The 15,879-nt window shown below is 37.8% G+C and overlaps 1 protein-coding gene across 4 annotated transcripts in view; it reads right to left on the bottom strand.

The window, feature by feature from the left end:
- Nucleotides 1-15,879, bottom strand: part of RGMB (repulsive guidance molecule BMP co-receptor b) — a 1,123,009-nt gene that overhangs the window by 255,377 nt on the left and 851,753 nt on the right. For all 4 annotated transcript variants that reach the window (XM_087861962.1, XM_045808346.2, XM_087861964.1 and 1 more), the window contains 2 exons: nt 12,051-12,120; nt 10,584-10,644 (listed from right to left, as the gene is read on the bottom strand). The gene's annotated coding sequence lies outside the window, so the exon portion shown is untranslated. The remainder of the gene's footprint in view (nt 1-10,583; nt 10,645-12,050; nt 12,121-15,879) is intronic.

Genomic DNA, 15,879 nt, shown 5'->3' on the forward strand with positions numbered 1-15,879 from the left:
AGCTCACAGAATTGGAGTGAAGATAAATGGCAAACTGTATGCAAACATCTGAAAGAGTGTCTTGAGCATAATAATTGGTCAATAAACATTTCTTTGTCTTTTATCTTTCCTGAAGATATTTGGGCTGTTTTTAGCAATACGTTGTCAAGAATGCTGTCAAGCTCTATGTGACTTTAAAGAAGCGTATTTATTTATGCATTTCCATAGAACTGGGCTTCCAACCAGACAAAAAGCATTCACTCTATCCAAGGCTTAATCTGGAAAATAGCTTGAAGTTTATCAGACCATAAAGTTGCTTAGAGAATTTTAGGACTCTAAACGGATATCTAGGAAAGCATTTCTTGAACATCTTGAGTGAAACATAACTTGGAAACTTTCAAGGGGACTGTTACCAGCAAATTCACAGGAGTAAAGAAAACTCTTTTTATTAGATAGGTTTTCTCATATGAAATGAACCTATTGCTGAGCCAATTTAATTAATCTGCTTTTCTAGGTTTTAGCATTTTTACTTCTTGTGCTGGTTGAAATCAGGTCAGAGTAGATTAGTAATGGCAGGTGAATTTCCGAATAGAAAGAGAACATGTTCTTTTGCTGCCTGTTATTTTCTTCCTTAGCATATGGACTTCCTCTTTGTTTCTCTGATTTCAACAGTGATCACTTTTGGCCACTTTTCTCCCCTTGTACATAGTAACATTAAAAAATCATTTTTGTGCCAAATTCCAATCTTGTTTTCTCGTTCCTTAAACTTTCTGCAGATATTATATCTGTTGTGTTTCTCTTCCTTCTTGAATCCTGGCTTCCAAAGTGTGCCTGTATCCCAGTGTTCTTATGCCTCCAGAAACCCTTGCTCTAGTTCATCCTTCACCATCTGCTTCTTTGAATATAGGCTTTTCTACAATATTTTGTGCTTGCCCATCCTGGCAGATATGTGATGTGCCATCAAGAAAGAATTATAGAATTACAGAAAGAAGTTATAGAAGGAAATTATAGAAAGAAGTAATTATAACTCCTGCTGCTGGGTGTGCTGACAGAAGACAGACCTCCCCTATTAGCATCTTTTAGGAGTTACCTCAGTTGAAGAGATTCACGTAGCCAAAGCGCATGCCTTGTTCCCAGGGCAGTCATTTCCAATGGCTGATTGGTACAGAGGTATAAGGTCCAGCCTCTGCTCCATTTTGGGGCAACTATAAAGGGTCATACCATCTTCAGAAAACCCTGGAGATTAGCTGAAGTTTCTGTTGAAACTGTATCCCAACTTGACCTCACCTTTTCCCCAAAGTGTTGACTCTAACCTTTCTCCCTAATAAACATCATGCTGGCTAATCTCCATCTCAGAGCCTGCTACCTTAGGCACCCAACCTGTGACAGTCATTTTTTTTTTCTCATACTATACTGCTTTCTGATATAATCTCAAGCTCTCCGTACCTCGACTAACCTCAGATGATATCCAACTCTTTCTCTTGCTATGAGTTATTTTCTGACCTTCAGATACTGATTTCATACCTAGTGTAGTACATCTTTATAAGGTATCAGCCCAAACTCGATATGCTGTCAGATGTTGTCAATCTCTCATCCCCTCACCATCACTATAATCACCTTCTCATTCTAGTTCCACACTCAGTTAATGGCAACACAACCTACCCTTCTAGCTCATCCTGAAACCCTGGAATCATTGTTTTTTCCTATTGCTCATTCACCTCCTGCATCATATTCTTCCTAAATCACATAAGTTTTATTTAGGTAATGACTCTTAAATCTATCTCCACTGCCACTTAATTACATTAACTTTTTCCCATTCATTCACGAGTATTTGTTGAGGGTTTACTAGTCTCAAACCCAGGGTGAGGCATTCATTGTCCCTAACCTGGAAAACTGTTCTCTCATCGTAGTTGATTCTCCCTTTCTTCTCTTCCCACTCCAACTTATCACTCATCCTAAGTAAAACACAGCTATGATCATGGAATAGTTATGTTCAAAACCTTAAATGATTCCTCCTTTTCATAGGCTCTAACCCGTATTCCTCAGCTTGTCATTCCAGCTATTTTAAATCTATCCTTGAAGCAATTTCTAAAACATTTCTTTTCTCTCTGCCTATACTCTTCTCTTCAATCAGTCTTTTCTCAGTCATGCCACACAGATGTCTTCAGATCTCTATGTTATGTATGTCCTCTGTGCTCTGCCTAGAACTCTGTTATATTTTTATGCATGGGGCTCTGATGTCACCTTTTAAATCTCAGCCAAAAGTTTGCATCTTTGGAAGGACTTCCCTGAACATTTAGGCAAAATTTATCCCTCCTTCCATATTCTGTTACTGGTCTCTCTCACTGGATTCTGATCTCCTCTATGCCAGGAGCCATCTTCTTCATGATACGTATTAATGTTCAATATTTTAAAAGCGACTTTTTGTGCAAGCAAATGAGGTTCCTATTTATATTAATGAGTAACCAATCAAATAGTGTATTTGTTTGTTTGTTGAATTTGGGTGAATGTTCCTTTACAATTTAGCACAGTGTATTTAGTACACAATTTAGTATACTGTATTTGGCTTCAGAAAGTTGAACTTTCTAATTGAAAAAAAAATGAGTAGTGACTTCCCATTTTCTAACTCTAACACACCCAATAAGATACAGTTGCATAGTCAAGGCATTGATTAAGGTTCACACACATCCAGGAAGAAAGAATACACACACGCACATAATGTGTGTGTTCATATAAATCTCTCTCTCTATATCTATCTATCTATCTATCTATCTATCTATCTATCTATCTATCTATAGATATATATATGTTAATATATCTATATATATAGAGAGAGTATGTATATATAGAGAGAGAAAGAGAGAGTATATATATATAGAGAGAGAGAGAGAGAGTATGTATATATATAGAGAGAAAGAGAGAGTATATATATATATATACAGATACAGATATATATATAGTGTATATAGTGCTACTAAATACTATATATATAGTGCTACTAAAGACTTAAATGAGACTTTTGGTTCCATGAAGGCAGAAACATGTTTGGGCATCACAGCATCACAGCTGTAGCCCTAGCAGCAAGTAAAATGTTGGAAATTAATAGGAAATGAGTATTTGTTGATGAAAAAATAATTTAAGTCTCATCCGGAGTACTCAATTCTCTCTTTTTTCAATCCAACTCAGCAGCAACCAATATTTTATCCTAAGTCCTTAATTTGGTAAAACAAGGTAAATTCTTGAATACCTGTGCTTTTTAGAGTATGGCTATAATTTAAACGGCACATTGGATTAATATCATCTGTGTGTAATCTCGTCACCCAAGGTGTCATGAGCCTCTGGCACCTCTGGCATTGGTTGCCTCTGTTGGACTGCTCTAATGTGGCGGTTTTGAAATCATCTGGACTCACCTGTGTCCCAAAATGTCCCACTTATTCTCTCTTATTCTGACTTGATCTAAACGAATACTGCCTTTAAACTATGAGGGTATTTTAAGGGTACTTTTGTAATTCCATTAAATAAAATAGTTTATTTTCCTCTTCTAAACATTGTACAGAGGTGGAAAAATACATTGATGTCAAAATAAGCTTTCATTTTTAGAGATCAGGCATGTTGACGGTGGTATGGCTATAGATAGGGTTTTTCAAGCTTTCATTTTTAAATAGACCTTTGTGAAAATAAAATTAAGTTCTTCTGGCTTCCACATATTCCACTGCGCTATTCCACGGAGTAATTTCAAGACTTATTTCTGTTAATTTTTAAATCATTGCACTGTGTATTTTGTCCCTCATGCAATGACTTTAAGAGGGCTTCTTAACCAGGGCCTTGATAGAGAGTAACTGCTTCCTTAATTTTTTCTACTTTTCTCATACCCAGTTTAGGCCCTTCATCAAGCATGTGTGTGTGTGCTTGTATGTGTGTGTGTGATCATCTGTGTAAATTTTTCTTGTAATTTGACTATTACCTCGCTCCAGAGAAGATTTAAGGTTGTTTAAGGAGATTATGCTTTGGGTATATACATATATTTAGATATGCATCAATTTCATAATCATTCACCTTTATTTCAACCCTTGTCACTGGCTAGATATCCTAAACTGAGATAAAAATTCTGTCAAAGATACCAAATTACATAAACGTGCATAATTTGTCTTGCTGTCATAACAGATAAAGGGCAACTAGTCAATAAGCCAAGACCCCTTCCCATTGATTGGGATCAGAAAGTTAACAGGAACAAGGGGATGGGGGGGATTAAACTGTTTTCTAGTTTTAATGAAAGAATCATAAGAATATCATTAGTAAGTCTCCTCTTGTGTGAATAGCATTTTGACATATTTATAGAGTACTTCAGGGAAAAGACCAGCAGCATAATTAAGATTTATTTTCCCCCTCTATCTTCTTCCTTTTTAATTTTTAAGTAAACTTTATGCCACACATGGGGCTCGAACTCATGACCCCAAGATCAAGAGTTGCATCTCTACCAACCAAGCCAGCCAGGTACCCCCACCCCCTTCCATCTCATAAGTAGTTTTTTAAAATTAATTGTCAAGAATGGACTTAGATAGCTATAGTTAACCAGAAGCTAAGAAACAAACTTGGATCAAACAAATGGTGTCACAACTTCCAAAGAGCTAGCACTAAGTTAATACTGAATATGATTTGACACATTTTCTTCAAAAATCTGTCGTTAGAGATGGTGAATATTTAGCTGGTCAAGAGTTCTCCATTTCCCCTGGTGCTGAGGATTTGATTTCATGTTTGGGATTTAACTAGTCTTTGCAAGTGAAATTATAACCAAAAGTTTTTGGGGACTGAGGCTCTGAGTTATAATGATTCTTTTTCTAATTTCATAGTAGAGGCTCAACATCATGGCTGTGTTTGATTACACAGAAAGGATTTAAAATGGCCACCGGGAGGAGAGTGAAGACGCTACGGGAAGTCAGCCTAAAGCCACATGTGCTTAAAAAGACTGCAGTTCCTGTTTAGATTGCTTGCTTACTTGATGTGGCCAGGGAGGAGACCCAGTAGAAATGATGGGAGATATTTTTCTACATCAGTTTCTCACTGTCAAACCATCCCTTCCCACTAACACCAGTTCTCAACTAATGTACATTGACTGGTTGATTAAAGCTTGACCATTGTTCAACATCTTGCCAGAAATCAAATGCAAACGTATCTTATGCTATGTTACATTTTCTCCTTTATAGAACGTATTATATACACTACATTAGCAATGACCCTTAATTTCTAGCTGTTCCCCCCATTTGCCCCCACCCCCAATTTTGACAGTAAGCTCTATGAGTCAGGAGCAACGTTTCAATCCTTGCTGCAGCCCCAGAGCTATCCAAGAGCCAAACACATAAAATAGACTGATATTGAATGAAATAGCCATGAGAAGCTAATCTTAGAGGTATTTTCCAAGGCCATTATGCCCAGAATGTACTTCAAAAACTTACTTAACATTTCCTTAAGTAAAAGACAAATGTATCAACGGTGCATAGTATTTTCAGAACTGGAATTTCTCCTGGCTATAGTCCTTTTTTTTCTTTAAACTAGCATTTGAAAGAAATCCTTGAAGTTACTCAGTTACTAACAGACTGCGTTCCCTACCATGTTTGGTGTTAAGCAAGGCAACTGGCAAATGAGTTTATTTCTGTTTGATTTTTTTTGAAATGTGCAGACAGGATTGTGAAGGGGCAATTTGTGAGTGTGGACAGAGTGACCAATCTAGCTCTTAAGCAGGTTGGGTATATTCAAAAAGCCATCATTTGAGTGAAATGTTGTGCTTCATTCTTGGAGCTAGTTATGATGTTGTCGACATACTTGGACTGACATTGATTTGCAATGGGATAAAATACAGAAATACCTAGAAAACTATCGTGGGAACAAAAAGGTGACTCTGGCCAAGGAAACTTGTAAATCTTCAGGACAAGAACATTCATCTAACAACAAACAATAACAAGAGCTCCTATTTACTAAAAGCTCATTACGTATCCACTTTTTCATATGCATCAGCTCTGTTTTGCATTACTTAATCCTCAGAGAAGCAAAATGAATTTAAAATTATTCATATCATCTCTTTTAAAGATGATACACCTAAAGCTGAGAGAGGTTAAGTAACATTCCCAAAGTGACACAACTTATGAGTCACAAGTGAGATTGGAACTCGACTCCCCTCTCAAACCTGGGTTTTTAATCACTGCACTATACTGCACTTAATTTCAGATAAATACATATCAACTTTTAAAAAGATGCTGAAGTCGAAGATAATAAATGTGGTTTTTATCCTATAAAACCAAGAGTTAACTAGCTTTAGTAAAATTACTTACATGCTATGGTGTTCTGAAAGATTTCAAGAGTTGTCGAGGTAAATCGATAATAAACATAGTCATCTTTAGCACCAGTTTCACAGTTTCTTGGGGGAAATTAATTGCATACCTTTTTCCTTCCCTACGGCATTTAACTTTTTTTTTTTTTTTTTAAATCCATTTGCCAAGCTCTGGTTTGGAGCCTGGAATATTAAACTGTCATCTCACAACCAAAAAAGGACAAGAGTGAAATGAAAATGGATTACATCCCAAATAACTAAAAGTTTTTTTGGCATTGTTTAATATTTGGAGGGAAATAAGTGAGCTGTAATATAACAGAGCAGAAAGCTCCTTGCTGTCATGGTTTGACTACTGCTTTTAACCTCAGAATTAAACAGAACAGAGCAAAACACATTTCCTCAGCCCACAATATTCAGTCTCACAGCACCATTTTTGGAGTCAAGTACCCTATCTTTAAATCTACTTTTTTTTTTTTCTTTTCTAAGCCCCTAACCAGGACACCTCATACCGTTTTTTCACAGAGCCGTCATCCCGTTATTTAAAGAGTATTTCCTTTGCATTGGCGGGCTCTAAGTCTCTGTTCTGGTAAAATTATAAAGTGAAGATGTTCATAAGGTCTATTCTATTTGGGATGTTTTAAAAGACAGAATTTAGAGTAATGGTTCCAAAGATGGAATTTAAAGAATATGTGCATGAACACAGTCTATAGGGAACAGACTTTGCGATCTGCTGGAAAGAGTTGTTTTTCCCACCTCTTTTGCAGGGTTGCTTTTTTTTCTTTTTTCTTTTTTTCTCTTTTTTCTTTTTGAATATAAAGACATTGCTGCCGAACTCCGCCGCCTTTCCTGCTGTGTTTTCTTACTCTTTTTTTTCCCCTTTAGTTTGCATTTCAAGAGACATTTGCATGAAAACAAGTCCTGTCCATTTGAAGCTTTATCTGGTCTGATTTCTAATGGATTGACCTCGGGTCATAATTTGCAACAAGAGAGCTTCAAGAGGCTGCAAGCCCCCATCTTTTATCTCAGGTTCCTCTCCCTTTAGTTAGTAAATTCCCCGCCCCCTACTTCCTTGCCAGTCCTTCTTTTCACAGACGTTAGGAAAGCGTCAGCTCCCTCTCCTTTTCCTTTGACCTTTGGTTAGTGAAGTCACAATCCCACTGCGCTTGGGAGATTCTCACTTGCAAGTGTTAGGCGGCATCACTCTGCCTGATGTTCCCACTTGTTAGGCCTCCATAGGTGCCTTCCTGAGTCTTGGCAGTTGCCTGCCTCTGCTGCCCGAGGGCACCTACCAACTCCTAATCATCCTTGATGATTCTCTGGAAAACTCTCTCCACCCTCCTAATCTGGGGAGGTGCCTTGCCTTGTACCACGGTACCGTTCTGCCTATGCTTTCTCTGTTACCACACTACCGTATTGTTGCAGCCGCTTATTCAAATATCTATAAACTCCGTGAAAGTGAGGACCGCATTAGTGGTGTCGATATCCTTTAACTCCTAATGTCTCATCTTAGTAGGCGTTCAGTAAACATATGTGAATGAATGAGTAGCTGAATATTGTTCAGCTTCTCTGGGTGCAGCACTTGGCTAGGTCTTGGTGGTGGGGGGGGCACTAAAGGCAGAGACAGAGTATAACCTTTGGCAAGTAGTTATTCGCATTTCTAAAGCTTGTTCAGCCCTCCACACCCATCCTCCCATCTGCTCCACAAACAATGGAGGAGGTGAGGGGGTGGAGAGGTGGAGGCAGGTAACTCTAAGGAGGAACATCCTGAACCAAGGCACAGAGGAGGGAAATGACAGAGAACACTGGAGAGGGTCTGAGGGGCTTTCAGGCCACATCACCCCTAGACCATTTCCATCTTCCCTGCCAGTCCCAGGCCTATGGGAGCTTCCAAGTTTTATCTCACAGGCCACTTATTTCGCAATGCTTTCCATGTTCCCTAGAAAGCTCTTTCAAGTCCCTTTAGAGTCTTGTAATTTTTTGACGGAAGTGACATATTTTGAACTGCGATCATTTGTGTGCATGCCATCATGTCTCACCTGCTCAAAAGTAAACTCTCTGAGGGAGGTCTGTTCCTTACTCAGCCCCTCATCTTCTGCCCAACATAGAAAGTGAGCATGTAGTAGGTATTTTTATTATTACTGTTGTTGTTATTATTGTTATTATTATTATTTTACCCTTTGACTTCAGGATGAATATCTTCATCGGTGATATGATGCATGGTATGCAATAAATGAAGAAAGCTACATTCTTTGGGTTTTGTCTACTCGATATCCTGGTGTGAAGCTATTTGCCTCTATGAACTATGAACATATCGAGCCACTGGTAATTTATCCCTGAGGCTTGAAGTGTTGTGTATGAAGTTTAGATGTTACAAAAAACAAAGTAATATTTTCCATTACTTTTAAATTAACAACAAAATTGTTAAATTTTAACTTTTAAGCTAGAAGGGAAAACCATCATTTGAATTAGAAGTTAAAAACTTTGACCAAAGAAATAGATTTGTGTTCCTTCTTGTTTTGCTATTTCTGTCAACTGGAAGAGCCACAGTAGTCATGAAGGAGACAAGAAACATCTGACAGCACCATTTCCCGTTGAAATAGTACATCCAGACTATCTCTGTCTTTGGCTCTTTGCTGGGAAGTGTCCGACTCTGCTTCTATAAGGTGAAGCGGTCGAGAAGCTAGATTTCTGTTTCTCATAGCATAGTTGTATGACCTTGGATAAGTCAATTAATTTATGTAGATCTCATTCCCATAATTTTTTAAACAATGCAGTCCGGTTAGGTAATCTTGAAGATCCCTTCCGGCTCCACATTTCTAGAATTTTCTGACATTTTAGGAAAGGCAAGGAGAGAGATGATTGACATACAACCTTTCTTTCCATCTTATGCTTGTGGCTGTTCTTAGTGCAGAGGGACCTATTATGGCTGAGCTTTCCATAATATAAAAAGCAAGAAAATTCATAGGCGTTATTTCTCTTTCAGCTTCTACTTTATTCTACAGGGTAAAATTTTGCTAAGTTCTGTAGGTTGCATACGTTGCCCGGCAGTGATCTATATGCTAATAGAGGTGAGGGTCAAGAGGCCCAGGCAAGCTCTTCCTTCTTTCAAAAAGCCCATAGATTCTATTACAATATTCAGCATATTTTAAAACAACTCAAATTCAGTTCCTTAAGTTATTTAACTAATAGTTATTTCCTTTTTAACAGGAGGAGAATCTAATGAATTTTTATAATTCGTTTGGATTTATAACAGCACCATTTATTTACCTCTTCATTTCTCAAGGCACTGGACAATATATGAATTAATTTTGGGGACTGGGGAGGCAATATAAAGTGTTCGGCCTCTGAAAATGGTCAGATATCCTTTTTAAGGGATTTTTAAGATACCAAAGAAGTCTTTGAAAATAGAAATGAAAACCCACTATAAATCTTGTACTTCGAAAGAAATATTTAAGCACTGAAAGGGGTGAACCAGTAGAGAGAGGCATATAAAGAAAAGGGAGATGGTGGGAGGGGCAAATTTGTTGTAAGCTTTTTCATCCTGAAATCTTGAAAATCTATAGATTTTGACTGATTTTGTTCAGTTTTCAAAATACAGTCTCACATTTTGAATGATTTCAAACTTTAGAGATTTATGAAAATTTCAAATTTGAATTCTGTTAAATGGAATTGAATTTAAAATATAACTCCTTCTATAATTGCTAAAACTGAAATAATGTTAACATTTTTAGAACACCATAGATTAAATAATTATCACTAATTTAAATTCATATTCATATCATTTTTCATAGAACTCTTAACTAATTCGCTCCTCCATTTCTACATGTTAAAGAAAAAAAAAAAAACTTCCATCCAGGAACTTTGATCTATTGTTAATTTTTTTCTTTTTGAAGTTGCTTACATAATACCAATACCAAACGGTTCAGTTAATCACCAATAAGATTCTAGTAGCTAATTCTCTGAAGTTTAGTTCCATTTATTTTTACGTAACTACCTTCCTTTGTAAATATTTAATGTGAAATCAGTCAAAGAGATGATATAATTTGTTAAAAAATTGTACTGTAATCCAAGAGTGGCTTTCCCCGATATAGCCCTCTGTTTTGTGACAATAAAATAAAACATGTAAAAGAGACAAAAGCATAGCTTTGGCACCAATCAGGATTTTTGATTTTGACCTGAGTTGAACCGTCTAAGTTATACGCTATATGAGGACCACCTTGTGCTGAGCCTGGCCCCATAGGTACTTTGACTTAAAGACTTGATCAATCTTAACTCTTACCTGTACATCCTGAAATGGCCCAGGGTCACATCCTCGGATAGTATGTTTCCTCTTGGGAAGCCTTGGGATAAAAGACAATTTATGATACTCTAGTAAGAAGTCGCATAGGCAAGAAAGCAAGGTAGGATCAAGCAGAAAATGTAGACTAGGACTTGAGATGCATTAAAACTTCCAGAGAGTGTCCTCTTGAGCAGAAATTGTTTTAAGGCAGAAGATTTCAAGCCTGAACCACACAGGCTTGAAGTCATTTCTGCCAGGTCAGAAGAGCTGATCACAGTTGGGAAAAGACATTTTCATTTTCAACCACAAAATTGCTCTTCATTCCTGCAAAACAATGAGGAAAGTGAAACTGGAAGCAAGCCAGGCACTTTGCTGGTTTTCCTTTGGGTGTGAATTTGTTCACATAGCTCTAAGTTCAGAACATAATGTTATGTTCTGGAAACACCGTGGTGTATTGTTAGGGGATGCAGTGTCATAGTGAAGAACGTTCATTTCACAAAAGGGATTTTAGTTGCTAATATGCAACCAAATACTCTGTGTGTGTAGTATAAACATACATACATACTACAGACATCGTGTGTGCGTGTGTGTGTGTGTGTGTGTGTGTGTGTGTGTGTATAAATGCTCTGAATTTTGGATCGACTTAAAGAGGTGAAGAGAAAAAATACCATTTTAAAAAAACCACAAAAACTAGAATGCTAAATACTTTCACTTTTTATTTAGAGGTAGGATTTCTGTGATACTTGATTTACCTCTAGCGTAGATGAGAAGGATATAAATGAATCCCTGTGAATTTTCCCCTTTCTATGACTATTCAGATTAATCATTAGGGTGGAATGTCTCTGTATTTGCAATAAGGACTGCATTTCTGAGTTTAGAGTGTGGCACAGATTATTTTGTCAAAAGTAATTGAAACATGAGGCAGTCCCTATTTTTTTAATGCCTGTTGTATTTATTCATGTTTCATTAATGTCTCCAAGACCCACATATAACAGGGTCTCTGTAGCATACTCTCTTCTTCCAGAGAGCTGCAGGGTATAGAAAGTGGATTGGGTGCAAAGCAGTGGAGCTTAACACCCAGACTTGAAGTGACTGCACTCCTTCATAGCATCCTGATAACATTTCATTCCTACCGGTTTGTTCTTCCCAGTTGAGGTGCAGATTATTCCTGAGACAGACAGGAATGTTTTTATGTATCTTATGTATTTCTTACTGTTCCAGTGCAATAAGGTCATTTCTGCAAATAGCAGGCATTCAAGTATATTCTCAATAATTAAGGGTATTATTTCAGTGCTGAAACACTGTGTGTTATATTCCAATCATCATGGAGGCCTAGAAATTCTTTTGGCTGCTTGGCTGCCTCCTGCTAAGAAACCTTCAGGGATTCTTGAGCCTGTGACCTGCATGTGGTTCTGGAGGAAAGAGCTTGAGCCTACGGGTCTGAGCCATGAGAGAGGGTGAACTTACCTTTGCACCACCAACTCCAGAACTCAGCTAGCATCTGGAAAGTGCCAAGTAAAATTTGGTCTTCTCGAGCCTTAAAAAATGAGAAATACAGAATGCAATGGCATTTTCATTTTGAAAGACACTGTCACAATACTTGATGGTGTGGTTTCTTGAATAAAGAATAAATCTTATCGGGTGCTTGGGTGGCTCAGTCCGTAAAGCATCTGCCTTTGGCTCAGGTCATGATCCCAGGGTTCTGGGATCAAGCCCCATGTCAGGCTCCCTGCTCATTGGGGAGTCGGCTTCTCCCTCTTCCTCTGCAGTCCCCCCACTCACTTTCTCTCTCAAATAAATGAATAAAATCTTTTTTTTTTTTTTAAGTAAATCTTGTTCCTATTTTGAAAGCAAAGGGACCGCTGATTGATTTTGATGACTGAGCCCTTCTCCACCTTTAGGCATTTCCTTAGGCCAGTCGTGGCTCCAGTCTTTCCCCTTTCTCGGACCTGGGTTCCAGAGGTTACAGATGTGGTGTGGGGAGGGCACTTACCTGGGCTACGGGCTGCATGGAGGAGGAAGAAAAAGAATGTAATTTTTACATAGGAATGTACAGTGGGTCTTGTGAAGCTTATGTGTGACATTGAGGAAATATTCTCAATAGATCTTAACAACAATACCTTTCAGAGGCACATCAACAAAATAGATAGTCATCTATTTTCTTAAGGTAAGTTCAGTACTTTTATTCCGAGGTGATTCATAAACTTTGCCACTTCACAAAATCCCTTTTGGTATTTTCTTTGTGTTTGTAATGTTACCAGTTTTTAGATTAAATGTCATAAAACCCTGACTTTGCAGTTCCTCAGTTGCACATTTTGACCACCCATTCTTTTGGAATATAACTTAAAAAGTTCTGCAAAACCTTATTCAGTTGAGTTGTACAATCAAAGCTCATTAAGGAAGGTAATGAATCAGTTGTTTTTATCCACCAATAAGGAAACTTCGCTGGCAGGTATAATCCACTCATCAACCAACGGGAGTGCCTGTCTTCGGGACAGCTGGCCATGCTATTCTGCAAGGCTTTAAAATCTCCCTTTTGGTATACATTAGAGGAAAATCAAAGAAGTGTCATTTTTAGAAGGCATTAGGGCTATAGTTTAAGTAATCTATTTTGCTGATCTGGGATAAATTCTAAATGCAAATTAACCTACCACTATACTCCAAAAGTTGACACCGGGTTTAAATGAAATGGGATTCCTTTTATACCTTGAGACCACCATAGTTTGGATGCAAAAAGGGCATCTGAAAATATTCAGGCTCTCACATGGGGAATTCCATGGGGAAAACTGGTGGAGTGTTCCAAAGGTGATGGTTTGCAGAGCTCCTAGGGGAAATTTGGCATTGTGGTATAGACCAGTGTTTCTCAAATTTTTTTTGGTGTGCGTCGGAATGACCTGAAGCCCTTATTAAAACAAAGATTACAGGACCTCAACTCTAGAGTTTCTGTTTTAATAGGTGAGATGTAAAGAATCTCTATTTCTAACAGTTTCCAAGTGATGCTACTAGTCTTGGGACCACAGCATGAGAACCGCTGGCCTAGAATATATTTTATTCCCACTAGAGATCCCCCTAGCCTCTTGGGAGAGCTGGAAAAATTAAAGGAAAAGAGTAATGGAGTTTAAACAGGATGGAGAAGAACAAGGAGGCTTGGGGTTGACCGGTCAGGCCACACACAGAAATGAAGCAAACTATGAAATCTAGAGACATCTTTCAATGTTACTGGGATTTATCTCTGCTTAGGTCCATAAATGAAAGCAAAATTGACATTTATATGATGGCAAACTGTAAGGCACCCGCTGCCAGCACGAGCAGTTCTGACTACCCACTGTTCTTTTTAAATGTTTCAGACACCCTGGGAGCAAGTGCAAAAAAACAGACTCATGATCTAAACAATATGAGGAGAAGGATTCCAGATAATACACTTCACACAAAGACATTCCTTTCTTCTAAAACATGTTAAAAGACATGGTGTAATGCAGCAGCAATTATTTTAGGGAGAAAAAATACATAAAGGGCCTTTTCATGACTATTTCCAGACCTAAATATCCTTACCACTATTTACCAATGCAGTTGAAATGTGGGTTATTTCGTTTGGGAACCCTTCTTACTCGTCAAGGAAAGGTAAGAAACAGTGCATGCGACATGTGGGTTTCCTTGTCCTCACCCCCACAGACCTTCAGCGACCAAGGACGATCATCTTCCTGCCCCAGGTAAGATGCACATATGAACATTTCGGCTGTGTTTTCTGGGTACCCTAAGTCCAAAAAGGAGAACTCTGATTTACAGTCAACAGTTTTGACAAGTGACCCTTGGCAGAAAGGGTCTGCTTTTTCAGCTGGAGCTGTTGTCGAAGTTCAGAGAACTAGCTCATCTGTCTCTATTTCGGGCGTCTGGCAGATGGAGAACTGTTTGAGCGTTCTCCATCCCGCTAAATGCTTACAGATGACTTCCAGATTCTGGAGCATCTGCTGGTTATCTCATTTCTCTCATTTCGGGTGATTTTCCCTGTTGTGTTTTGAAAAGACTCTCTCCCTCTGGCCTTTATTTTGTAAGTGCACTCTTGTTGCTATCGTCATTTGGGGAGAAATCAACAGATGTGTCTGGTGGTTACCCCGTGAGATGGGCCAAACCTGTGAATAATCTGAAAACAGAAATGGTGATTTTTAAAAAAGGAAACAAAAAAATAAATAAGTCAGTTAAAAGCCCAGCTGAATCACAATTGTAAAATATCTTCAGGAAATGATTCATGGGCTGAAAGTAAACAGTCATCAATAATTTTGGGATCCTTTTTGGAAAGTTCTTATAAACAACACAGTACTCAAAGAAATTCTATACACATGTAGTTGCTATATGTGATGCATATATGTAATATAAATGGTATTCACAGCTTACTATTATAAATGAATGTACTCATTCTTATCCTTACTGATGCTTTGCCAGGTACAGTACTTAGCTCTATACCTTGTAAAATATGAAAATAGCCCAGTATCTGGGTTCTTCCTGAGGGAATTTTTCTTCATTTCCATAAAAGACAGACACATATAACTCATAATATATTTATTCCAGCTTCTTCATTTGCTTTTTAGAGTACATGAATGGTGTTTTGCATATATTAAGGCTTGTCTAACTTCCAGTTAATCAGATATATGGGGCACTTACACATGAATTTGAATATTAATGTATTTATTTAAAAGCAGGGTGACTAGTGGCATTAAAATTGTGATCTTGAATTGATTAATGCCCAATGAAAATCTCTTTGATGCAACTGCTAATTGGACAGCAAGGATGGGTATTTTAATTGCAAACATCTCCTTCAAAAAGAGACAGCACAATGGACATGTGATTAGCTAATAGTCTTGTTTTCTTAATTTTTTTGAGGTCTTGAGATACAGAAAAAATTAAAGAACAACATGAAAAACACCCATCATACCAAACAACATTAAAACATACCACTAGTTATGGTTGCCCCACCATTTTTTGAAGAAACAAGACCTTACGAATTTAGCCAGTCTCCTGTAACAACCCCCTGTCATTCCAGTCGTTTCCCCTCCCTTCCCAAACACAGCTTCTGTCATGAAGTGGATGCCCGTGATTTCCAGTCCATTTCTTATATTTTATACACATATGCTACATACTTACCCAAGGTGACGTTGTTCACCAACATTGCAAAAATAAAACATTAAAAAAAAACCCTGGATATATATCATACCTTGTATCTGCTATTTTATTAGACACACGTTTTCTATTACTAAAGCCAGGGAAAGCCCAAACCTTTAAGAAGCCATAGTGCTATGGT

The sequence above is a fragment of the Ursus americanus genome, chromosome 5 (genome assembly GCF_024610735.1).
Source record: "Ursus americanus isolate L20-20 chromosome 5, mUrsAme1.1.p, whole genome shotgun sequence".
Taxonomy (NCBI): domain Eukaryota; kingdom Metazoa; phylum Chordata; class Mammalia; order Carnivora; family Ursidae; genus Ursus; species Ursus americanus.